This window comes from Microcaecilia unicolor, chromosome 12 (assembly GCF_901765095.1).
Source record: "Microcaecilia unicolor chromosome 12, aMicUni1.1, whole genome shotgun sequence".
Classification (NCBI taxonomy): domain Eukaryota; kingdom Metazoa; phylum Chordata; class Amphibia; order Gymnophiona; family Siphonopidae; genus Microcaecilia; species Microcaecilia unicolor.
The window spans coordinates 58,453,985-58,481,911 of NC_044042.1; the positions used below are offsets into that span (position 1 = coordinate 58,453,985).

At 40.4% G+C, this 27,927-nt stretch overlaps 1 protein-coding gene across 1 annotated transcript in view; it reads right to left on the bottom strand.

Annotated features, from left to right (window-relative positions):
* KCNJ5 (potassium inwardly rectifying channel subfamily J member 5) overlaps positions 1-27,540 on the bottom strand; it is a 46,043-nt gene extending 18,503 nt beyond the window's left edge. The window contains exon 1 of the mRNA XM_030220934.1: positions 27,273-27,540. The gene's annotated coding sequence lies outside the window, so the exon portion shown is untranslated. The remainder of the gene's footprint in view (positions 1-27,272) is intronic.
* Between the last annotated feature and the right edge of the window lie 387 nt (positions 27,541-27,927).

The window sequence follows — 27,927 nt, forward strand, 5'->3', positions numbered from 1 at the left end:
GACCCGTTCTCGGAGATAAACGCCCATGGAGATAGGCGTTTCTGTTCGATTATGCCCCTCCACGTCTGAAGATCTTTTGACTTCCACGTGTTCTTGGAAGTGCCATTGCCCTCACCCTACTCCATTGACATTTTCCTTTAAATATTGCACTTAGCCTAAAAAGTGAAGGGGGACACGGCAAAAATATTGTGGTTTGTCTCCTGAAGAAGCAAACTAAACGGAGGCGCTCTGTTGAGCAAACCAACACAGATAGCACTACATAAAAAGATAAGTACCAGTGTTGCCCCAGACAGTAATATATGTGAAGTTCAAAAAGAATAATAGTGAACGTTTGAAATGAAATGCAAGGTCAAAATATAACTTTAAAAAATTTTGCCCCTGGAGGTTCTTAGGCTAATGAAGAAGTTGGCTCGGCATCTTACAAAGCGAAAAGCTAATGTAAATAAGCATACCGAACATCAGAAGCCTTTTCCTCCTAGAAATAAAAAACATAAGATAAAAAAATATTTTAAAAAACCCCAAACAAACATAAAAATCAGCCTGAAAAATGAAAGTAAGGAACAGAACTTGTTGCAAGCCAAATAGAACTATTTCATGGTCAAGTTCTTAGCCTAGTCACTAAACAATTATATAAATATTGAAAAGAAGTGGACCAAAGGTAGGACATCATCATCTTCTCACCATGCTCAGAATGGGGAAGATTCTGTGGATTCTGATCTTGATAGTAAACAGAGAGGCAAGGTTCTACACAATTTGAACAAAATAATCCATAAGTAGAACCATATAGTAAACAAAGAAATAAAACCAATAAATAAATATGTTCAATCAATAACATAAAACATGATACACAATAATGACACATATAAACACAAAATCAACCCAGGTAATTAAAACCCAACATGGCTGTGTTTCAGGTTTTGCTTATATTGGGGGGGGGGGGGGGGGGGATATAACCCTTAAAGCATAATTTGTTTCAAAAGATAGAATTCATACAGCTCTCATTATGAAAGGATAGGTATTGCATTGTATGAATGAGAACATACAGACCATAATATATTTGGATGGGTTCCAATATTTTTTATATTTATTAATTAATATTCTCTTTCAGAAATAAAATAGTTTTTCATCCTTTGGTGTTTCTGGTTTATTTTCTGTTCTGCTTCTTTTTTTTATTCATCCTCTGTTTCATATCTTTCTGCCTGCTTTTTTCTCTTGTATCTCTGGTGTCTTTATTCTCCTTCCCTTTTATTTTCCACATCAGTATAATCTTTGTCTGTTCAGTGAATACTTCATTACATTCTAACATCGGGAAGGAAAGAGAGGAAGGAAGCAGCAGCAGCAGCAGCAGCAGCAGCAGCAGCAGCAGCAGCAGCAGCAGCAGCAGCAGGAAGGAGAGGTGGAGAGAGTGGTTAAAGGGACAGCACTGGTAGGGAGAGTGAGGCATAAGAGAAGCAGTATCCGGCAGTAGAAAGAGAAGAGGAAGCTTTGGAAAAGGAAGAGTAAGGGGTGAAAAAATGAGATAGTACTGGAAGGAAAACAGTGTGACAACATTGGGAAGGCAAAGGAGATGGAGTAAATAGCATGATCCAGGAGGGAGGAAAGGAAGGCAGGCAGGCACACAAGAGGGCACGAGGGCAGTGCTGGGAGAGATAAAGGTTAAACCAATCCCTTTGTATCTGTGATACCAATAAGAGGAAACTAAGGAGCAGCTAAATTTGAAAGCAAGGACAAGTGCAAGTGCAAGTGCAAAGTGATGCATGTGGGTAAGAGGAACCCGAATTATAGCTACGTCTTGCAAGGTTCCGCGTTAGGAGTTACGGATCAAGAAAGGGATCTGGGTGTCGTCGTCGATGATACGCTGAAACCTTCTGCTCAGTGTGCTGCTGCGGCTAGGAAAGCGAATAGAATGTTGGGTGTTATTAAGAAGGGTATGGAGTCCAGGTGTGCGGATGTTATAATGCCGTTGTATCGCTCCATGGTGCGACCGCACCTGGAGTATTGTGTTCAGTACTGGTCTCCGTATCTCAAAAAAGATATAGTAGAATTGGAAAAGGTACAGCGAAGGGCGACGAAAATGATAGTGGGGATGGGACGACTTTCCTATGAAGAGAGGCTGAGAAGGCTAGGGCTTTTCAGCTTGGAGAAGAGACGGCTGAGGGGAGATATGATAGAAGTGTATAAAATAATGAGTGGAATGGATCGGGTGGATGTGAAGCGACTGTTCACGCTATCCAAAAATACTAGGACTAGAGGGCATGAGTTGAAGCTACAGTGTGGTAAATTTAAAACGAATCGGAGAAAATTTTTCTTCACCCAACGTGTAATTAGACTCTGGAATTCATTGCCGGAGAACGTGGTACGGGCGGTTAGCTTGACGGAGTTTAAAAAGGGGTTAGATAGATTCCTAAAGGACAAGTCCATAGACCGCTATTAAATGGACTGGAAAAATTCCTCATTTTTAGGTATAACTTGTCTGGAATGTTTTTACGTTTGGGGAGCGTGCCAGGTGCCCTTGACCTGGATTGGCCACTGTCGGTGACAGGATGCTGGGCTAGATGGACCTTTGGTCTTTCCCAGTATGGCACTACTTATGTACTTATGTACTTATATAGGGGAGGATTCAGCATAGGCTGTATATGAATCAGCCGAGCTTTGTTTTAGAGAGAAAAGCCAATGATTTCGGCTCACTTAATTGGCTCTATACATCATGAGCTTCCCCTTTTTCAAAAAAACTTTCTTGCCTTATTTTTCAAAAACAGTTTATATATATTTATAAATGTCTAATTATTGTTTTTAAACTTTTTTTTGAAAGTTTTTTATTATTAATTATAACCCAATATACACAGGCTGAATGCCAACAATAAGCAATTCACACATAATTATCTAATCACACTGTTCCCACCCATTTCCTTCCCCACCCCCTCATTAAAAAAAAAAAAAAAAAAAAGTAACAGTTTCCAGTTATTCTAGTAGCTTAAACTATCTTGATAAACCCTATGGGTCAATACTACCCCCAACATCCCCCCCCCCCCATAGTGCTAACAATGGCCCATCAATTTTTTATATGGAGCCCACACTGCGAAGAATGAGCCCATCCGGTCATACTTAACGGCTGTTAATTTTGACATTAGGTAAAGATAGTCCAATTTTGCAATCAGCTGGTCCTTGCTGGGTACTTCAGGCTTCCTCCACGCCGCTGCCAGACACAGCCTTGCCAAAGCAACCACCATATGAGTCAATCTGGTGGTTCCCATGTCCTCCAATGAAGAAGAGCCATTGAGCAAAAAGACAAGAGCAGAAGGTTCACATTCCACTCCCAACAGATGGCCCAGGAATTGGGACACCATCTCCCAATATTTACGAACTTTAGGGCAGATCCACCAGATATGGTCAAATGTTCCCTCCATTCCATACTCTCCAGCAGAGACCTGTACCAGAGTCAAAAATCCTTTTCAAACGTGCTGGGGTATAATACCACTGAAAAAGCATCTTATAACCATGTTCTATATAGTTAGAAGCAATGGTAACTTTGGTGAGCCTTGTGTAGATCAATTGCCACTGCAAGTTAGATAATCGGCAGAACAAAGTATTACTATTAAATGTAAGTGTCATGGAATAGAATTAAAGACTAATCTCTCAATATTGATAAATGTGGACTTGTAAATTACAAGTCCATATATGGCAAGAATTAGTATATAAATAGGGTTTACGAACTTTGATAGCTTATTGACTCTGTTCCACATAGGAAGCTTACATTTCATTTAGTGTTGCTTTTGCTACTGGAGGAAGAGGAAGAATCCAGAAGAGTTGATAGGCTACTTATGCTACATCAAAGGGGTATATGGGGGAAGAAGTTCTACATATCTGTCCACATTTAAATCTGGACACAAAGTATTTATAATCCTTGTAGTCAGGGATATTAATTCAAACTTGAGGATAATCCTTAAAAATTGAGAATGCCTGGTAACCTTAGCTTCATAGACATGAAAAGAAGAAAATATCCAAAAATGTCTTTTCTTCTATGTTCTTTTTCCTCCATGGGACTACTTCTCTCTCTCTCTCTCTCTCTCTCTGTGGAAGCTTCTATCAAGATGGATTACCAGGTCTTACCAGCTCTTCTTTAGGAGGGTCTTCCAGAACCCTGTGGAGACACCATTGAGTAATAGATTTCCTTTCTTCTTTGTGTTTCCTTGAACCCAGGGGGGATTCTGGATTGGCAGTAGAGAGCTGCACAGGAACCAGGTTTGCGGGAATCCCGCGGAACCCATGGGATTCCCACAGGGACGGGGGCAGTTCCTGCGGGGCTCCTGCGGGGATGGAAGCAGCTCTGCGGGGTTCCCGCGGGGCGGAGGCAGTTCCTGCGGGGTTCCCGTGGGGATGGAAGCAGTTCTGCGGTCTTCTCATAGAAGTGAAAGCTGCACCTGCACCAGCCGCTCATCTACCGAATACCAATTTCTTTGAGTGCTGTCTTCTCCTCCTCTTCTTCTTCCTTGCTTTAACAGCACAAATGTGGAAAGTCTTCCATTAAGGAGGTGGTAGAGTCACAAATGATGACAGAATTCAAAAAGGCGTGGGATGAACACAGAGGATCTCTAATTAGAAAATGGAAGTTATTTAAAACCTAACCTTAAATGGCTGCATGTGTTGTGGATGTGTCAAGTGACGCTTAGATGGCGACTCTGGATGTGATGAACTAGGGCTGATACCTGGCAGACTTGTATGGTCTGTGTCACATACATGGCAATCTGGTTTAGGATGGGCTTGAAAGGGCTTAGACAGCAACTTCAGTGGCTAGAACATGAGGACAGTGCTGGACAGACTTTTACGGTCTGTGTCCCACAAATGAGAAGACGAATAGACTGGAGTGGGCTTCAACGGCAACTCCAGTAGTTGGAACATAAGGATAGGGCCAGATAGACTTCTGTGGTCTTTGTTCCAGAAACACGAAAGAAAGACAATAATCAAGTATATAATATCACACACGTTGATTTAATGATGAATTGATCATGAGTGTGACTATTGGCAGAGTGGATGGACCGTTCAGGTCTATTTGTTGTCACTTACTATGTTACTATTAATCCTCTTTGCTACCAGGCTGGTGCACAGACCTCAGCTCTGACACAGGCACAAGAATCAGATGTCACCTGACCTACTGGCGCGTGCATGTGGCGACCTCTCAGCACACAGTGCAAGTGAATCGGAGACAAGTCTTACATGTGCGCACCAGAGTGTTCCAATTTCTGTTCCTTCCTTGCCTACAGTGCTGTGGCTTAAATCCAGAGAGAGACTGAGGGAGCTGACTGGAATTTTCTTTTATGTACCATTAAAGTCTTAAGGGGATGGGTTAAATTCTTGCGGGGATGGGTGGGGACGGGATGGGATGGGTAAAATTTTTGCGGGGATGGGTAAGATTCCAGTGGGGACGGGTGGGGACGGGTAAGATTCCAGCAGGGGCGGGCGGGGATGGGTAAGATTTCTGTCCCGGTGCAACTCTCTAATTGGCAGTCTCCCAAAAATAAACTGCTCTTGGTCTACCACCAATAATTTTCTGGCATGTAAGAACCTTGCTGTATGTTCTGTTCCCCAATGTAATCTACCAATCTCTCAGCTTTCTTCATTTTAATTTAAATTATAATCCACCATTTCAATCAAAATATGAAAGGATTATGCTAGATATAGAAATGTAAAAAAATATAAAACAGAAAAATCATACAATTAACAATAAATTAAAAATAAAGTAAGATCAGAAAACAGTATAAAACTAACCTCCCTCACCACCACCACCTATACATTTCTATATCAACACTGGCCTAGGGGACCACTCAGGCTGTCTCATCCTCAGAGCTCTCCTGATATGGCAAGGTCAGATCTAACATTAGTAGACACATTTTGATTTTTGATTCTGAGCTATCATTTGAAGGCCAAATGCCTTCTACAGTTAAAAACACATTTTACTCCCCAAGATGGATTTGTTCCATAAGGCATTATTTGGATTCCTCAGCTCTATGGCCTTGATTCTTGCATTTGTTACATCTAGGCTTGACTACTGCATTATTGTCTATTATGAATTCAAGGCTGCAGACTTCAGATTGCTTCAATCCATTCAGAACATAGCTATTAAGCTGTTAACCAACTTTCACAAATGTATCATGTCACACCAGTTCAATGTTCTTTTACTTGCTCAGAAGTCATCGTAGATTTACCATCTTATCTGTCTTCCTCTCTCATGGCTTACACTCTGTCTCATCCCCTTTGCTCCCAAAGTGACATTCTCCTAGTGTTTCATGCCAGACTGGAGTCCACAAAAAAATTCAATATTTATTTCTTACCCCCTCCCTGTGGAACTCCCTCTCAACTGTCTTCCAGAAGGAGTCATCAGTAATAAATTCAAAGCAGTCTTGAAAGCTCATTTCTTTAAATTTGTTTTGCTTCCATGGATTAGGCCTAGTTTGCTTCCCATTGGTGGTAGGGTTAGGTGGTGATGAATCATCGCCTACTGTGTCTTGATTTTAGGATTTTGTTTCAGCTATCCTATTTTATTGGTGTTCCTTTCATTCAGTTTGACCATTTTATTGTGAATTGCTTTATCGTACTTATCGAAAGACGAAATAGCAAATACTGCTCTTATAGCCTACCTCAAAATAGTCCACACTGCAGGTATTTGCTCCAGACCAAAAATAAGGTTATTTTAAAATCAAAATAAAGCCAAAATAATTCAACTGTAAATCACTTTGAGCATCCCCTTGTTAGGTGGTATATCACCTAACAATAAACAGCACAGTAGGAAAAAAATCAAAATGATGCAGAAAAACAAATTATGAGATTTCCAGTTTATAATATTAGTAGTTATTCACTTCTGAAGTAGAGCACACAGGGCTTAATATTTAAAAATCGCTGATACATAAAGGAGAGAATTCTATAAAGGCACTCAAAAATGGATGCCGAAAAAATTGGCGCTAAGGAGAGGATTCTGTAAATCGCGCCTAGTTTTCTGTGCTGAAATCCAGGTGTATTCTGTAAGAACACACGCAACTAAATTGGCTTACAAGCTAATCAGCATTAATAATAGGTCTTAATGAGGAATAATGAGTACTAAGTGGGAATAATTAGAATTTACATGTACAACTCGCTAAGCACATTCTGGAATGCACTGCACCTAAATTCTAATGTGCACAGGCAAACAGGGGCATGGTTATAGGCGGGGAAATGGGTGTTTTGTGGACATTCCAAAATTTACGTGACTGTTACAGAATATGGCCCACCGCGTCAATCTATGTACCAGGATTTCCTCCTCATTTTTGTTGGTGTAAATGGAGGCACATAGTTTTAGGCCGTGGGATATCAACTATTCATATTCTATATGCTGTGCCTAAATCTAGGCACTGCTTATAGGATATGCTTAGGCGGAAATGTTTTCTGTGTGGATTTTTCAGGTGCCATATATAGAATCTGGCCCTAAGTGCTATTCTATAGAACAGTGTGTAGCAGCATCGATTCCCACCCCTAACTTACACCTTCTGAAACCTGGTGTAAATGCTGGTGTCCAAGTTATCCGTGCTTACCTAGTATTTTATAAATACACATGCAACTTTTTGGAATGCCCCTGACATGCCCATGCCCCTCCTATGGCCATGCCCACTTTTGGGATATGTGCTTTGGGAGTTAGGCATTTTTACATTATAGAATAGCATGCAGCCAGATGTATGGAAATTTTAATGAGCACCAATTAACATCAATGATTGGTTGTTAGCACCCAATTATTGATGGTTAAAAGCTTGTTAAACAATTAATTTTCATATCTCAGCAACGTGCCCAAATTTGGGCACCATAAATAGAACCTGGGGGGGAAATGTGCTTAAAAATTGAATTGTGGATCTATGTATAATTTTTATTGTATAACCCACAACTCAGGGTAATACAGAGAAAAATAGAACAGTAAGGGAAGAAGCAAGGCTGGATTCTAGCTGGAGACCAACAAAAATGCTTCAGAAGCAAAATGTAGCTGCTGTCTACATAACATCAGTGGATACGTTAGGTCACAGAAATAGCAGGCCTATCTTATGTGTACGAGTGTTGATTTGGTCCCTACTTATATTTTTAAATAGCCGGTACCACAAATATGCACACAAAGGTAACTTCCAGAGTTTAACTATTTCTGAAACAAATGAATTCTCACCCTCCTGAACACTGCTCAGATGAGACTCCTACGAAAGATGACTAGACAGACACCCTGTGTCTGACAGAAAATGGAAAATTGTCCTCTCTTCCCCTCTTTTGGAGCACCTGAGTGCAAGGCCCCCTTGCTGCCTTCCACTGCTCTCTATCCTCCTGGACATACTGACTGAGTCACCATCTTTGTTCCTCTGTCTCATCCTGGGGATTAAGCAGCACCTCCCTCAAACTTACTTTACTATCTCTGAACCCTTCTAGACCTGGAGAATTCCCTGAGTTCACCTACAGAGCTTAAAAATACCTTGCTGGAGCCCTAATAATGTGAACAGAAAGATTCAACTAACAAGGAAAGCAGAATACCCTAACTTTAATACTCAACTGAATCATAACCAGGGCTGCTGAAATCCCAAAGTCATTCTTTCCACATTGATTAGCTTGCTGGTTTGTGTGTGTATGTTGGGAGGAGAGGGGTGCATCAGAGAAAGGAAGGTGCTGACACCTACCACAGAAGGAAATGTGAGACCATGTTATCTGGTCTGAAAAGAGGTTCTTATCACTGACCTGCTGCATCTCAGCTCTCACTCTTATCTCAGACAGGACATGGGGTGTTACTGGAAAAGAGAAAGTTTCTGTCTGCATTGGCCACCATTAGAAAAAAAAAACCCCAATTTATTTCCAGAGCCCAATGGCTGTTGTTGCCACAGAGACATCAAACTAGATTGTGCCAAAACTTTTGGCTGTCCTCCACCTGGCTTGACAGGATTACTTTCTCTTTTATCTTAAATAGAAACTGCTGTCTTGAAGACAAATATGTGCAGACAGCTTCACATAGATCTGTACGGTTTCCAGTGGATGCACACAGACTACACAAAGAAACCTGCAGCTCCTTAGAGCATATGCCTATCCAGAAACACAACAGAAATAGGCTTTGGTCAACTGAGTTAATGGCAGATGAACTACTCCCCAAAAGTCACTATGTTAGTGGGTCAATAGATCATACTGTAAATGGTTTCAGTTTGTGGCTGCAATAAACTACTGGAATTCTACATCTCTGGTGACAATTATCCAAAGTTTACCACAGCAAATATCATCTCTTGCTTGAAAGAAAATTGCATTTATGATCATTTACTGTGCCAAAAAAATCAGATTTTATTTTGTTTCTTTTAGTTTCCATATGGCACTTTTACTCGGGTGCCTCCTAACATTAGAACACTGGAGCATAATTGCATTTATAGGGTTAATTAGGAAAATAAAGATTCAGAATGCTAAGGTGACTTGAAGTCCAATCTGTTTTGAGCTGCCAAGTTGCAGAGTCACAGGTGGGAGATTTATTGGCCAATCCTGGGTTTTGAACTTAAATCCCAATGAACTGTGGAATTTGTAGCCCCTGATTCTACCCACACTCAAAAATTAGATCATAAGCCCTCTGGTTAAGCCTCACATGTGCTGACAGGGGGACATCAACAAATATTAATGTGCTGAGGAGGAGCTCATTTGTAGATTCTTAATAGCTTGTAGGAATGAGAGATAAAGCCTACATCTGTCATGCCACTGGAAGATCCCAGAAACAGTTAAAGCCTTAACTCTGCTCATATCCAGCAGACCGCCAAGACCTGTCGTTTCTTTCTTTACAACATCCGTAAAATCCGCCCCTTTCTTTCCGAGCACTCTACCAAAACCCTCATCCACACCCTTGTCACCTCTCGTTTAGACTACTGCAATCTGCTTCTTGCTGGCCTCCCACTTAGTCACCTCTCCCCTCTCCAGTCGGTTCAAAACTCTGCTGCCCGTCTCATCTTCCGCCAGGGTCGCTTTACTCATACTACCCCTCTCCTCAAGACCCTTCACTGGCTCCCTATCCGTTTTCGCATCCTGTTCAAACTTCTTCTACTAACCTATAAATGTATTCACTCTGCTGCTCCCCAGTATCTCTCCACACTTGTCCTTCCCTACACCCCTTCCCGTGCACTCCGCTCCATGGATAAATCCTTCTTATCTGTTCCCTTCTCCACTACTGCCAACTCCAGACTTTGCGCCTTCTGTCTCGCTGCACCCTACGCCTGGTATAAACTTCCTGAGCCCCTACGTCTTGCCCCATCCTTGGCCACCTTTAAATCTAGACTGAAAGCCCACCTCTTTAACATTGCTTTTGACTCGTAACCACTTGTAACCACTCGCCTCCACCTACCCTCCTCTCTTCCTTCCCGTTCACATTAATTAATTTGATTTGCTTATTTTATTTATTTTTTGTCTATTAGATTGTAAGCTCTTTGAGCAGGGACTGTCTTTCTTCTATGTTTGTGCAGCGCTGCGTATGCCTTGTAGCGCTATAGAAATGCTAAATAGTAGTAGTAGTAGTAGTAGTAGTAATGTGATCTCTTTACTACCAAGAATAATCTATGGGAAAAATATTGCCATATTTAGGTTATGGTGAAGGGGGAGGGGAGAGGGATGGAGAAAAGAGAAAATGCTAAAAATCATGAACAATGCAAGAGATTTGAGATGCATTAGAGTATCAAGTTGCCCAGTTCCTAGAAGAAGATTTCTGACAATCCTATTGCAAGGGTGACTTAGTTCCCTTGTTGAGTGCCTGTGCTTCCCCACAAGACAGAACAAGGATCATAGACATGTAAGAGAGATTAGGATGTGGACTGAACCACTAATAGGATGCTTCCTTTCAGGAGAGTTCTAAATGGAGTGGCCCTTGGCATATATGAAGATTCCACATGAACATTCTTGAGTGTATCCCTATGCAGACTGTAGTTGCAATTGAATATCTTGGGTGAAGAGAAGGAGCAGGGTGAGCTGCTATCTCTCTAGTTTAGTTACTTGAGGGAATGAGCCCAAGAGAAATTTGCACATCCCTAGGAGAGTTTGAGAAAGGAGCCAGGAAAGAATGAATTTTTCCTGGGTTGGTTCCACATTAAAAGAGAAGACCTGAGAAGTAGAATACCCACTAGTAAAGTTACCAGATAATTGGGGAGGAGGTTAGGTGCCAAAGAATCTGGGTGCTGAACCAGTATTCTATCATGGCAAAGTTGTACGTCAAATCTTTCATAGAATACTAGCGTAAATCTACAGGGTTGATGTGATATGAAATACGAAATACGAAAGCGCCAAACCCCTAAGAGAAAACTGTACTGGCTCCCACTAAAAGAACGAATTGCGTTTAAAGTCTGCACCCTGGTTCACAAAATCATTCACGGGGAAGCACTGGCCTATATGTCAGACCTTATAGACTTGCCTACTAGGAACGCAAAAAGATCAGCATGCTCATTCCTTAATCTCCACTACCCCAACTGTAAAGGGTTAAAATATAAATCCACATATGCAACCAGTTTCTCCTACATTTGCACGCAATTATGGAACGCACTACCGAAGGCCATAAAAACAACACAAGACCTAACTATCTTCCGAAGGCTATTGAAAACTGATTTGTTCAAGAAGGCATACCAATAATATCCATCTTCAATACTAAACAATAAGACTGCATAGGAACCAGAAAAACTGAACTCTAATCACTTGACTGATTAACCTTTTTGCTATTAATGATCAAGCACTACCACTGTAATCCTGTGCCAAATACGATCTCCCTATAGTCGATGACCTAATGTATGTTACAATCCAATCTATCACTTAGGAACCAATATGCATTACCATAACGTATTCTTCTTTACCATGTATGTATGTACCTTAATGCAACGCCTTTTGTAATTCTGCTATCCGGTAATGGCAACCGCCATTACGGCAAATGTAAGCCACATTGAGCCTGCAAATTGGTGGGAAAATGTGGGATACAAATGCTACAAATAAATAAAATACAGACATTCAAATATTTGAAAGGCATTAATCTACAAACAAACCTTTTTCAGATATAGGAAAGTGGTAGAACTAGAGGACATGAATTGACGTTGAAAGGGGGCCGACTCAGGAATAATGTCAGGAGGTACTTTTTCACGGAGAGGGTGGTAGACACCTAGAATGCCCTCCCATCGGAAGTGGTGGAGATGAAAACAGTAACGGAATTCAATCCTGTATGGAAGGCATGGAACCAAACAAGTTTAGTGGTAATTAGTTGACAATACTAGTAATTGAGAAGCAAAGTCAGTGCTGGGCAGAGTTCTGCGGTCTGTGCCCTGATCGTAGCAGGACAGATAGGCCAGTGTTGGCAGACTTCTATACTCTGTGCCTTGGAAGTGGCGGGGAGAAATCAGGATAAAATATGAGTTTATCTTGTTGGGTAGACTGGATGGACCGTGTAGATCTTTATCTGCCATCATCTACTATGTTACTATTAGCAGGACAGAGTTGGCCCAGCTCTGAGAATTTACTTCAAATAGAACACATCATCCACTAGTCCATATGGCCAGTCACTTTTCAGCTTACTTGAAGCATGCTGTCATATTTTGGCCTGACTCATGGTAGAATGCTCATTCTCTCAACTGCTTCACTATTCACTTTATAAGCAGCTTGAATGTATTGATTCTCTGTGTGTCTGTCACTAGGAGAATAAAGAAGAGGGAGACCCAGTTTGAAAGGAGCAATTCCATAACTGCTGTGTTTCACTGTGTCAAAATTTGTATGCTCCAGGAAATGGAACTGCTTCTCCCATAGAAATGTACTGGACTATCAATTGTCTGGATCTGGCCCATTTGTGAACTTGATGTTTCGTTTCAGCAGATATTCTCTATGCCAAATTTGGTGCTGTTAAGATATTTAGCCTTTCAGACCAGCTGTTCTCAACCCATCAGGTATAATTTATCTACAACTTTCTTTGGGTTGGCTTAAAAAGAAAGAAAAATGTAGCATGTTCTTATAACTCAGCTACCACAAGTTATTTTTGACAGGAATAGAGAAAGACTGTCATGTACCTATGGCATTATAGCTGAGAATTTGAAGGAATCGCCAAAGCTACTGGATTCCAGAAAAGACTTTGTTGAAGAGTTTTGTGTTCCTCTTTCACATTATAGCAGGGACTTGGTAGAAGAGATTAATATTTATTTATTTATTTATTTATTTATTCATGCTTGTACCCCACAATTATCCAAAGCAGTGTGTTTCCCCCCCCCCCAAAAGGTGCCAGTACTCAAATGCTAGGCCACCCTTCAGGAGTGGGGTGATCACTGAGGGACCCACTCCATCATTGCCAGGCCCCCTGCAACCAGTCACAGAATCTATGACAAGACAGAATTGGTGTATAGAGCCTGAGCTCTATCATTAAAACTTGGGGACCATGGGTCAATGTTAGCAGACAATGGAAAAGGTGCCGGTATTCAGTACCCCCAAGTACCCCCTCAAATGTGATTTACATTTAAAAGTTGTTAGAGATATTCCTCAGCAAGCTGAACCAGGTGATGGTGAAAAAAGTAAATTGAGGAATTTATCATTGGACTACCAACATCAGTTAGACATTTCACTAATATTAGAGACATCTTTATCTCAGATTGACTACCGTAGAACTCTCTTGATATCATTTGTTTTTTAGCAGGATATGAATGCAGTTTTGAAGCTGTATTTTAAAAATGCTTTAAAAACTTTTTGTGGTCAAAGAGTGTGGGTATATCCGGATGTTTGTAAAATGACTCAAGATAGGAGAAAGAAATTTTTGTTGTATAGAGAAGAGACCCGAGCGTTGGGGGCAATATATTTATTGGCCTACCCATGTAAATGTCTGGTCAAATACTTGGGGGTAAAATACACGTTTTTTGAGCCAGAACATCTTAAAGCATTTCTAGAAATGAAAAAATTAGCCATTAAACCCGCAGAGTAAGAAATATCATCTGATTATCAAAGTTATGAAGGGAAGATAAGGTCAGGCCATATACGTACTTTTCTTTTTTTTTCCTTTTTGAGATCTCCTATTATCTGAATCACTCCTCCCCCATTGACTGAATTGTGGTCTAATCAATTGTATAACTTGTTTTTTCCTTCTAGGTTTAATGAATGTACTTGTAACTTTTAATAGCATGACTAATTTTGTTTTATTGAACTATTCAAGTTATACAATGTCTTTCAAATTGCATGTTTACATGTAAAAAAATTTAATTAATAAAAGAAAGAAAGAAAAAAAAAGTTGTTAGAGATTACATTGATTCAATTACATTTACAATGTTGTATAATGCTGTGTTTGTTAGCAAGTATTAGCTCATATGGAATAGTTTTTAACATGCTTATAACATGACTCATATGAGAGAAAAGCCAGAACGGCATTGATTATAGAGGTGTCGGTCTCAAGTGATTACTCAGTGAATCATGTGGAAAGAGGGAAGATCTTCAAATACTAAGAAATGTAGTCCGTGACTAAGATAAAGTGGCAGAAAGATACAGAAATACTTTCCATTGTTGAACAAAAGGAATTTCCAAATGCACCTGGATAAATTGCCTATACATTTTATATCTTATGAACTCCTCATGGAAGCAGTGAATTTAAGAGATTGAGATCATACTCCACTTGCCCTGGCTTAGATCATTCCTGTCAAGGTATGCACAAAACTAACCCACTTGGAGAAATTGCTTCCAAAAAAGAATTAGGTAACATGGTCGAGTTTGCCAAATTTTAGGAGGAACTTTGCAGTACAGTTGACCATTTCTTTATATTTATCCAATAGCAGCCTTAGGGGTTCCCCCCCTTATTGCCTGGTTCAGGGCCGTGCCAACACAGTAAGCGGGGTAAGCACTGCAGGGGGTGCCGGCCAGGTCTGTTCACTTGCAAAATCTTTTACTTGTAGTTGTGATTCTCCTCTCTCCCCTGCCCTTCCCCCTCTGCATCAGAAAGTGAAGGCAGCCCAGCAGTACTAACTGAGGCAGACACTTCTGCTGAAGTTGCTTAAAAGAATACAACGAGTGCAATATATGTCTTTGGTGTGGGAACAACTTCTCATTCGGGGTGAGCTTGAAGTGAACACCATTGAAATTAAAGTGAACAGGTTTGGAGGGAGGTGTGCAAGTGAGACTGGGGAGAAATAAAAAATAAATAGTGTAATTGTTAAAATCTGTAAGTGGTTCAAAGTTTTGGGTTTTTTTCTGAGCATCATGTACACCGAGAGGAGGGCATGATGTGTGCATAATTATCAGGTATTCTGGGATAGCTACAGCTAAAAGCCATTTCATTGGCTGATGGTTTCAACAGTAGTTTCAAAGAGGAAGAGCTGGTAAGTGAAAATCTGATTGCTTTTTTTTTAAGTTTTAAAAGTATTTGCATTAAAATCTAATTGCAGAATTCAGGTGCTGGGAGTCTGTACTTGGTTGTCATATGCTCAGATTTGTTTAAGTCATATGCAAATGAGTCCGTTTTTAGGAGGTTCTCATTTGCATATTTATGGGTAAAAATTGATGGAAATGTTTACAACCTTAATGTTAGGGCATGGCTTTGATCAAAACTGTTTAGTTTGATCCAAAAACGAAGGGTTTATCTAGTGTTTTTGACTAAAAATTCCCATTAGAGTGTCTGTATGTTAATCTGCATTCAAATAGAGCTCTCTGATTGGATGATCAGCTCCTGTTAGAAATCTGCCCGGGAACAGAGTGAGAGCAACTGACGGTTTGGCCAAGAGAGACATGCAGCTGTGAGCTCCGTGTGTGTAAGAATTGAAAGAGACTGAAATTATAAAAGAGTGCCTGATTATGTGGGGTGTGGGGGGCGCCAACTGATAGTCTGCAGAGGGGCACCAGAGACCCTAGGCACGGCCCTGGCCTGGTTTATGAACCTGCCTGAGACTCTTTTTTTCTCTAAGCAGCAGATGCAGACAAATGTCTTATGAATCATGAGAAAATGACCTTCTCTTGACTTAGCAGCTGACCTGTCACTTGGAAGTAATAAATACAAAAAGGTGGTCTAAGGGCACACTTCTTGGCTAGTCTGCAGGAAGCTTCTTTGGGAACAAGCCAGTTGGTGTGTTGAGGGAGGAGGGATTTACATTAAATCCCTGAAACCTCCAAAGAACTTAGATCTGAGAGCAAACTCCTTGGCAGCTTGAAAAGTCAGGAGCTTAAGTGATGCCAGATACCCAATTCTGCTGCAGAAAACTGAAAACAGTCATTGGTCTTCTGATTTTGTATTTTGGAATCCCTGTGCGGCAGTATCTCTAATAACCTTCATGCTCTGTCCCTTTTGTTCTCTTATGTTTATCACAGCCATGTTCATTGTATCTGAAAGTATTCATAGGTTCCAAGCTAACAGTGTCATTACGGGCTAAGGTTGCCACCTTAGCCAAGTCAACCAAATGATCCAAGCAGTTTGTAAGCAAGGAATTCAGTCAAACTTTTCTTAATTTGAATAATTTAAGCGGAGGGATGAATGGTACCTCCGGCATCCCTCTTCCTCCCCATCAGAAAAATATTACCCCCTCCCCCATCAAATTCAAGGCAGTGGCCTGATGGAATCCAGCAGAAAAACTCACTCTTTCTTCCTGCTGGTTACACATCTTGGCATTGCCATTAGTATCATTGATGTCAGAGTAATGGATGGGGAACTAGCAGGAAGGAACACTGAGTTGTGCTGGCTCTCATCAGGCCAGTTCTCTGATTCTGTAAGGGGTAAAGATGGAGAGGGGGATCGAGACCCAGTTTTTTTTTTCAGAGAGCAGAGGGAGAAGGATCGTGAACATACCTATGTGCATCTCCCATGTTTTTCAAATGTTATGGAAAGGAGGAGAAATGCCAGGGGTGCTATCACCCCTCCCACTTAAATTATAACAGGAAGCAGGAGTAGATGTTGGGGATGCTGCCGAGCATCACCACCCCTTACATGAGTTAAAAAAACAGCAGGAGGGAGGGATGGAGAGTGGATGCTGGGGGTTGCTGTCTGGCCTCTGGCTTAAATTTAAAAAAGCAATGGGAGTATGGATACTGATGTTCCATCAACAAACTGTTATTTTTTTCAAAGTTGCAAGAGAGAAGTGGAATCTAGATGGTTAGATGTAGGCTTGCTCTGGTAGTACCTAGATTTGGCCAGCTAAGTTAAATGCCTAGTGATTTCCAGAGTTATGCTCCTAACTGTCTTTCCCCAGTCTCATCCCAGCCTCTGGTCATATCTTTTTTGAAGCCTAAATTTATCTGCCCAATCAGTGAAACCGCCCCCCCCCCCACTGAATCCTGTTAATTTTCAAGGAGCCTTCTCAAAGTAAGACCACATAAGTCCTTAGAGACCAGTGATTTCAAATCAAGCAAATTGAAATGATGATTTAAATAATTTTGTATGATTCTTTAATTTTATTTGAAATCATTCTTTCACCCTGATTTTGATTTTAGATTTGAAATCACATGTTGAAGTGATTTTTTAGAACCTTTTCAGTTATTAAATCAAAAATCATTTACTGATGGATGTTAATTTAATCTTAGGATTCATGAATTTATTACTGTGATGGTCATTAACACCCACCAAGTCTAAACTCAATCGTAAGCTACTAACGTTCGTAAACCCTATTTATATACTAATTCTTGCCATATATGGACTTGTAATTTGCAAGTCCACATTTATCAATATAGAGAGATTAGTCTATAATCCTATCCCAGGACAATTACATTTAATAGTAATATTTTGTTCTGCCGATTTTCAATTTGAAATTATTTTTTGACTGATTTTGATTTGAAATCATAACTGGCTTAGGGGTCCTTTTACCAAATGGTGGTGAAAGGGGCCCTGCAATGTTGTCAGCACATGGGTTTGTTGCATACCGAAGCCCCCCTAGGCATTTTTTTTTCTGGAAGGAAATGGCCATCTGCTAAGCCAAGGCACTGGTGTATGGCCATTTCCTGGGGGGATCCCTTACCACTTCCTATTTAGGAGGCAGTAATGGCTCCAGTGGTAGCCCAGCAGTAATTGGGCTGCACACGCTAAAAGCTAGAGACGCCCATAGGAATATATGGGTATCTTTAGCGTTTAGCTTACGCTAAAAACACTAGTGTGCCCGTAATGCAGCTTAGTAAACAGGGCCCTTACAGACTAGTCCTCAGGCAGGCTTAGGAGTAGCTCTGATTGAAAGATTTACATAAGACATCACATCTTTAAAGCTCACTTTTTTGAAGCAGTGTTTGAGTCCTCTCTGTCTGGTATCAGTGTGTGAATGCAATGGTTCTGCATGATGAATAACCTCTGTTTCTATCTATCCTCCTGAGGTAAATATAATTCCCTGTCCTATCTTATTATTGGAATTCTTTTCTGACCTACCTTTGTTAATTTTACTCTGTAAACTGCTTTCACTGGTGTGCCAGAAAAGACAGTATAACATGTCCTTATAATAAATATAACATTGAACATGAGAGCTGCGGACCAAGGGTTTATCTAGCCTAGTATCCTAAGAACATAAGTGTTGCCATACTGGGATAGGCAGAAGGTCCATCAAGCCCAGTATCCTATTTTCAACAGTGGCTAATCCAGGTCACAAGTACCTAGCAAGATCCCAGAACAGTTAAACAGACTTTATGCTGCTTATCATAGAAATACACAACAAACATGAAACAAAACTTATATGTGGCAATGTCTTATCTTATAAGCTGTAGAGGTTGTCTCATAGCATTTTTAGCGACTGTGTATATCAGCGTATCATGTGCCTCACACGTCTGCAATTGTAATCATAGACTACCTCCAGCCAGCCAGTAGTTTCGTATTATGTTTAGACTTTTAATTGAAACGTACTGCTGTCTCAAAAACTTAACATTATTGCACACATAAAAAGCAAATAATGCACCAATTCAACTTAACTTAAGGGCTCCAGATTTTTAAGTGTTGTCTTCAGTAATGAAAGTTCAACAATTTGAATCCCAAATTTGTGGAGCCCTTATGGGCAACTCCGTAGTTGTGGTAAGCCCGACAGGACCCTGTTTCGCGGTCTCAAGCTTTGTCAAGGGCAAAAACCTCTGTAAAACGGAGAAAGCATATTTAGTTAAAAACATCCAACTTAGCATAACTTATTTGCTAGAAAATACAGGCGTATGGACTTACAGCAACAGTGACTTCTATCTGAATCGCCAAACTGAAAATGGCGTTGGCGTTCATATTATATCTGTCATAAGCTCCACCTATCGACGCTACGTCTCAAACAGCTGATCCGTGTAGCGGAAGGAATTTAAAGAGACAGGTCTAATAAAAATAAGCATTTATACCTTGCAGTTCTAGCTTGGTCAAAAAAATATATCAAACCCCATACTGTTCCTTTTGGACCACCATCTCTTAATGTTCCATCCTGAACCACTGATCATTGTGGCGAATATAATTAAAAGAAACAATTCCAATGGAGATGAGCATTCAAGCCTTGTGGTTCCAGTGTGTTCAGATTAAAAATCCATTGTGTTTCTTTCTGTAGTAATAGTCTGTTAATGTTACCCCCGCGGGAACTTAGGGTGACATGATCAATCACCATACATTTCAAAGATTCACAAGAATGTTGTTGTGTGATGCAATGGTGAACAAGGGGGGGCTCCAATGCTACGGGCTGAGATTCTTGATCTGTGTTCTATCATTCTTTCATTTAGGGATCTGTTTGTTTTCCCGATATATACCTTATTGCATGGGCATATAACATAGTAGATAACATGTGGAGTCCGGCAATTTGTTTGATGTTTAAGAGGAATAGTCCGGCCATTGTGATAAAAATCAGTGGTCTCTATGGTTAAAGGGCAAGTTTTGCATCCATTTCTATTGCATTTCTTATGTCCACTCTCCATATTAGAACCTGTGATGGTGAAAACTGGCAAATCTGCAGGGCTTAGAATTTCCTTAAGATTACGTGCCCGGGAGAAGGCCATCCTAAGGCGGTGATCAAGAATCTCAGCCCGTAGCATTGGAGCCCCCCTTGTTCACCATTGCATCACACAACAACATTCTTGTGAATCTTTGAAATGTATGGTGATTGATCATGTCACCCTAAGTTCCCGCGGGGGTAACATTAACAGACTATTACTACAGAAAGAAACACAATGGATTTTTAATCTGAACACACTGGAACCACAAGGCTTGAATGCTCATCTCCATTGGAATTGTTTCTTTTAATTATATTCGCCACAATGATCAGTGGTTCAGGATGGAACATTAAGAGATGGTGGTCCAAAAGGAACAGTATGGGGTTTGATATATTTTTTTGACCAAGCTAGAACTGCAAGGTATAAATGCTTATTTTTATTAGACCTGTCTCTTTAAATTCCTTCCGCTACACGGATCAGCTGTTTGAGACGTAGCGTCGATAGGTGGAGCTTATGACAGATATAATATGAACGCCAACGCCATTTTCAGTTTGGCGATTCAGATAGAAGTCACTGTTGCTGTAAGTCCATACGCCTGTATTTTCTAGCAAATAAGTTATGCTAAGTTGGATGTTTTTAACTAAATATGCTTTCTCCGTTTTACAGAGGTTTTTGCCCTTGACAAAGCTTGAGACCGCGAAACAGGGTCCTGTCGGGCTTACCACAACTACGGAGTTGCCCATAAGGGCTCCACAAATTTGGGATTCAAATTGTTGAACTTTCATTACTGAAGACAACACTTAAAAATCTGGAGCCCTTAAGTTAAGTTGAATTGGTGCATTATTTGCTTTTTATGTGTGCAATAATGTTAAGTTCTTGAGACAGCAGTACGTTTCAATTAAAAGTCTAAACATAATACGAAACTACTGGCTGGCTGGAGGTAGTCTATGATTACAATTGCAGACGTGTGAGGCACATGATACGCTGATATACACAGTCGCTAAAAATGCTATGAGACAACCTCTACAGCTTATAAGATAAGACATTGCCACATATAAGTTTTGTTTCATGTTTGTTGTGTATTCATACGGAGCCCCTTTGGAACAAAACATAGCCATTGATTTTGTATTATCATAGAAATAAGCAGTGGAGTTTCCTCAAGTCCATCTTAATAATGGCTAATGGACTTTTATTTTAGGAAATTATCCTAGCCTTTTTTAAGCCCTGCTAAGCTAAATGCATTTACCACATTCTCTAGCAACAAATTCCAGAGTTTAATTACATGTTGAGTGAAAAAGTATTTTTTTTCTGGTTTGTTTTAATTGGTTTCCAAGAATTGCCAGTCCAGGCAGAAACCTCAAAGTAGCAAGATTCCATGTTGCATAACCTCAGAGATAAGCAGTAGCTTTTTTTACATATGCTAGTTTGCAATGCAGTGCAAGCAAGGTAATTTCTGACATCAAGGCCAAAGTAGAACAATTGGAAGCCAAGTGTATGATGTCATTTCTGACGCTTGAACATAGTCACCCCCAAAGGGAGAGAGTACAGGAAGCAGATTACAGACTTCTCTGAAACATCAACTGAAAACGGTGATACAGACCATTGATTGCCTGTCCCTTAGCTCTGAATTTATGAATTTCCCTTTCCTCATCCCGTCCCATTCTTAAATCTTCTTTCTGCTTTTCCTAATATATTTCTTATATTTGCAAACCTTCTAAAACTTCCCTTCCTTCAGAGTCATTCTTCAGCTCTCTGAGCTGTAGTCATGTTTTACTCGTATGCATGTGATGCTTCAATGAAGATGAACTCTTAAGCTGTCTGTGCTGTGAGTTGTTTTAATGATGGAAAAATCAGAGACAAACTAGTCATCTATAGAAGATTTTTGTCTATAATTTAGCACTTCTGCTGGCAAAAATAAAAATACATTAAAAAACAGGAAATTGTCTAAGCTTCTTTGGTTTCAGGACATTGAACCATCTCCTCTTACAGATGTACCATACAGATTCTGTCAGCTGCTGCCAGTCTGCTCAGCTGCAGGGATGGCAGTTCCCCTTGGATTCTAGTCCTCTCCGAACTGTCAGCAGAGCATGAAGGACCAGAGAGTCAATGAACCAGGGCTGAATCTTAACCTGGCTGTAACATAGATCTATGCATGCCAACGTTTGTTAGTTTTCAGGAAGCAACCAATCCTCCATGTGTGCAAAGTCTAGAAATCTCTGGAGATTACTAGGGCTGCCAACAATTTCACATCTTTAGGAATGGCTTAATCCAGTACTGCCTATAGTATGCAGAAACCAATTTGCACAGAACCTAACTCTTGCTTTTTTTGGGGGGGGGGGGGGGGGGGGGGAGGTGAGGGCTTGAATTACATTATATTACACAAGGTTCTTATATTTCGTAAAAGCCATGAAGTTCAATGTAGGTAACATTGAGATGGAAGCATTCTTCGGGAAATACAGTACCAAAAAGGCATCAAATAAACAAATTAATCAAAACTGTAAACCCCCAAAATATTTCTTATCTATAAATATCTTGAGCAATTTCCTAAACTGTTCATAATTCTCTGTCCTTCTAATAGAAATGGGGAGAGAATTCCAGTATGATGCCAGCTGATTACAAAAGAAGCTTGCAGTATCTTCCTGCTTCTATTAGGATCCATCCCAATCAGAATCAGTCACTGGCTGTGGTGCTGCCACCCCTCATTTGTATAAACCCAGCATTTAGACTGACCCAATGATCTCACAAGCAGCAGAAAAGACCCTGTCCATATCTGATTCGCACTCCATAACCTTCGACAGGGTCTTTTCCGCTGCTTATGAGATCATTGGGTCAGTCTAAAAGCTGTGGAAATGTTCTGAGACACAGTTTTTCTAAAAGTACCATTGCATTTTAGACTTCCAACCTTTGGCTGATAACCCATGACAAAAAGCCATTCCATGAAAGAACAGAAAAAACGGAACTATCTCTGATAGCTTTATAATAAAAAGCAGATCCACACATTCCGTATTCCATAGTAAGGATGTGGGAATCTTGGCAAAGTAGGTTTGTGGACAAATCCATACATTAACCATAAAATCGATAAGCTTTTGGATTTTTCATAAATGCCTGAGTAGTGGTCAAAGTCCGTGGAAGACTTCTTGACTGGCAGTAGATGTCCACTGACCTGATCAGTGGTAAAAACATCAGTGTTATGTTTATGTTTTTATTAGGCTTGGTTATCACCTTTCAGGGGCCAGGGGGACCAAACAAAGTGAATTTCCACAGTGTAGAAAAAAGTGCCTTAATCCCTTCCCCTGTGGGTTTCACAAATAGTCTGTCATCACTGCATTTCCACCCCTCCCTCACCTCCTTGTCCTGCTTGAGAGCGTATAAGCTCTTTGGTGTAGGGATCTGCAGCTTTCCGGACCTGTGATTTGTTTTTATTCTCATGCTGTGGTGAGTTTTCCACAATAATTTCTTCTTTCATATGGTGCTATGTATACTGGATAACAAAGGAAAGGGAATCCTAAAGCACAAGGGTCAAAGCAGACAAACAATAAGCACAATGAGCCTTCAAAAATGGGGAATCTCAGTTTCACTTTATTCAACAGACCCGACACGGTCTGTGTTTCAGCAATTATGGTCTGCATCAGGGGTCTAAAGATGATATCTAGTTCCAAAATGACAGAAGAACAAAACCATCTGATGGGAGAAATCAACTTTGTCTTGAAAAAGACAAATCTGCTAAAACTCTGGGTAGATTATCCACAACCTAAAAAGTGCGTTGACAAAACAGAACTTGAAGAGTGCTTCCCATACTTAATAAACACCATATGCCACCATCATTAGACCCCTAAGCAGGTTCTGTATACTGGAGACATAAGCAGTAATAATGACAGCACCAGAAAGAAATGATTTTTATAAGCTGATAACCGTCTCTGGCTGTCAGTGAATTAATGTTTATACAGAACTGTCAGAACATCCAGTGAACCAAATGTTTGCAAGGTTCCTGTACATAAATGTTTATAATTCAATAAGGAGGGATATAGTGAACCAAATGTTTGCAAGGTTCCTGTACATAAATGTTTATAATTCAATAAGGAGGGTTAAGTGACTCCCCTCAAGGTCATATGATACTTAAGAGCTTTCATTCAGTCAGTATATCCACACACATTACAGTCATTTCAACACTAAAGAATGAGGGGGTTATTCAATACCAAGAGACCTATGGAGCACATATTCTATAAAGTAAAGCATGTGACTAATTTTCATTATAAAATATTAGTGTAACAAGGTGTATATGTACATATACAATCAGGGGGCAATCCTATCACTGAGTACCTCCAATTCAAGAACTTATTTCCAAAACCCGCTAAGTGCATTTTAGTTGCATCAAATGAAAAGCTATCTTTTATGTAAACATAAATATTTTTCATTTCCCACAAGCGGCAGAGTAAATATACATTCAAAGAGCTAAAATATGGTAATTATAAGTGTTGTTTAAAATCTTGCATGAGTTAATGTGTTATATATGTAAAAAAAATGTTGAATTTTACAGAAGCCTATGCATTTCATTCAATGCCAGTCTTATCATATAAATCTTGAAGCTGAATCATATAATGGACAGATTCTGTAAATGGAGCTCAAATTTGGGTGCTAAAACAAATGAGCACTGAGGCGCTATTCCACAAATGGCGCTCTGAATTGTATACACTTTAATTCACAATAACTTTCATTCAACAACTGTATGTAATAAAATATTGTTTAGCTTTAGGAAGCCTTGCTCATTAACGGCTTCAAATGATCGTCAAATTTTTTTTTTCAAGAACACTGTTAACTTCTGGGTAGAGGTCCCAACGGGGACCCATTTCGCTATGGCTTCCTCTCGAAACCTCACCTCTTTTATGACGATCTCTTATGCCTGTATTCTTTATGAGATTTTGCTCCTAATTTTCAATTATTAAAATATTGAGAAGAATAAGAGGCTTTATTCACGATACTATACAGTATTTATAGAAGTACTCTACTGCTTGGATGTATGGTGTTAAGATTCATAGAAGATTTGGTTGTTGGCACCTTTATAGAATACCAACCAGGAAGCACAAGTAAATGCAAATTGTTGCCAATTAGTGGCAATAATTGATTGTTAGTGTCCAAATAATGGCACCAATTGGCTCATTACAAAATTATATTGAGCACATGCCCAAATTTGTGTGCACAATTTTGAGCACCACATATATAGAATCCAGGGGATAATGTGTTAGGTGCAACATATTACAAATATTGAACTAAGATTAGAACTGAAAAACATTTTTCTGTTGCCTGTTTATCCAAAAACGTCAGCAAGCGAGAAGGAATAGAGTAACCAACAGGACACTTCCACAAAGAACAACAGGACGAAGGTGTGTGTCCAAAATAAGCATCTTTATTCTAAAAAGGACTCGACACAGCAACGAGATTCGGCAATGATGCCTGCCTCAGGAGTCTCATAATATAAAAGATCTTGAACAGAAATCTTAAACTCAATTGTAAATCAAAAGCAACCATAGAGGAAATATAATCTTTAAAAAGACTGTTGAAAAATACCAGTCCAATAAAATATAGCAGCTTAAAGCCTGCACACAACATAGTAACATAGTAACATAGTAGATGACGGCAGAAAAACACCTCCACGGTCCATCCAGTCTGCCCAACAAGATAAACTCATATGTGCTACTTTTTTTGTATACCTTACCTTGATTTGTACCTGTCCTTTTCAGGGCACAGACCGTATAAGTCTGCCCAGCACTATCCCCGCCTCCCAACCACCAGTCCCGTCTCCCACCACTGACTCTGGCACAGACCGTATAAGTCTGCCCAGCACCATCCCCACCTCCCAACCACCAGTCCCGCCTCCCACCACACACTTAGAGATCAGCGCCGACATCTAAGCGGATTCTATAATGCACGTAACTGAACAAGCTTAACAAGCTAATGAGAACTGATAACAGCTATGAACACTAATTTGCTCTGATTAGAATGCACACAAAGTTCCAAATATGTCACCACAAGTGACAGAACTGGCATGCTACATTATTGACTGCTGCATGCCATGATACCTGGTATGTTACGACCATAGAACGTACAAGACTTAACTGGTTTTGGAATTAACATCCAGCTGGACTTAGCTGATTTTGGAAACAAATCTTTTTTTTTTTAACTTGGCTGCAGGCGAATGACAAACACACTTTTAATCTCAACAATTAATTACACTGGTACATAACAATATCCTTTGCCCATATGAAACTATGGCTAATTTTTTGCCGAAAATGGACTTAGAAGATTTTGGAAATAAGCCTTCGATTAGGCACAAGAAGGGCACACGATATGAGCCTGTTTTAGAAAATGACCTATGTAGCTAGGTTCTGTTACAGAATACTAGCAAAACCAAATATCAATGCATGTAAATATTAGGCACTCACCATTCACCACCCATAGAGCTGCTGTAAGTGTTCACATCTAAACATGGCAGGGACACATGTACATTACAGTGTTTTGTAAATTACATGGATAAGTGGGAGTTTCACCCATGCTATGACCTATCGATGCTTTGCCCTGTGTACGCCCCCTTGCAAATACACGCTATGTAAGTTAAGCGGCTATTTTCAGAATGATGTTTAGGTACCATATTAGCATGTCATACATGTGAGCACCTAAGTCATAGAATTGCCCTCTAAATGGGTAGATACCTGACACAGCTGCTTCTGGTCAATTAACTCATTGGATAGGTATTTTTGAAGGAGATAGAGAAAAATGAGCAAACCTTATCTAAATACAACCACATCAAAATCAGCACAGGTACAAATAAAAAGTAGCACATATGAATTTATCTTGTTGGGCAGACTGGATGGACCGTGCAGGTCTTTTTCTGCCGTCATCTACTATGTAAAATCAGCACAGAGTGAGAAAGTGTTTTGGTTATAATCATAAAGAGTGGTGGGATAGAGCTGGGATTTGAACTCAGACGTTCCTGATACCAAAGCCTGTATTCTAAACATAAGAGCAGACCTTGTCCCCAGTGGCAGAGTTTGGACTGGAGGCCAGGTCTCACATCTCTGTGCTCTAAACACTACCAGCCTCAAGTTGGACATCCATGGCCCAGACTCTAAAATTAACAGCGATTAATGTGCCACTTGGATCTGTAAAGGGTGAGGGAAGGTGAGATGGGGCAGGGGGGAAGGGCAACACAGGAATGTGGGCATGGAGCTTGACTTGTAAATTTCGGATGTTTAAGAGAATAATGGCCACGTGTGCAGCTCTGGTTGGCATGTGCACAGCTGTGCCCAGGGTTCCCTGGAGTCCTTTGGGATGGAGAAGAAAAGTGGACCCTATCCCAACAAACTTCAGCACTTCTGAGCCATCAGTAAGTGGAAACCACAGAGAGAAGGTAAAACATGACTTACTTGCCCAGACTTATGGCTGCTGCGTTTCATTTATAGAGAGAGTTTTGTCCTGGCATGAGGCGAATGATGCATCTTCTTTGGAATCCCATTCCTTGAGTCTTCCTGTGAATGCTGCAGCCTACAATGTGTCCCCAAGGGCATATTCCTTCAAACCCTCTCCTTGCATTCCTGTCTTTCTGTTTCCAGGCTCTGTTGGCTTCAATACAGCTTCCATACTGTCTTCACAGCCCTATGGCTGCAGCTAGTGCCAGCCCAGACTTACCTTCAGTTCCTGATCTGTCTGTGCTCTCTTTCACTCTCTTTCTCTGTAGTACAAATGAAATCTGTGTTTTTTAAAGGGGTGGGGAAAGACTAAGCCAGAGAGAAGAGGGAATGATGCCATGTGACCAGTGGCATAATCTGTTCTGAATGAACAGGAGCTCCAGAGGGGGAGAGACAGTGTGTGTGTGTGTGTGTGTGTGTGTGTGTGTGTGTGTGTGTGTGTGTGTGTGTGTGTGTGAGAGAGAGAGAGAGAGAGAGACAGACAGACAGACAGACAGACAGAGACAGAGAGAGAGAATGATGGCAGAAAGTCATTGGAGGAGAGATGTATTTGTAATTTTCCTTTTGGACTCACACTGAATCAGACTGACATTCCTTACCCTGGGAGATGGCA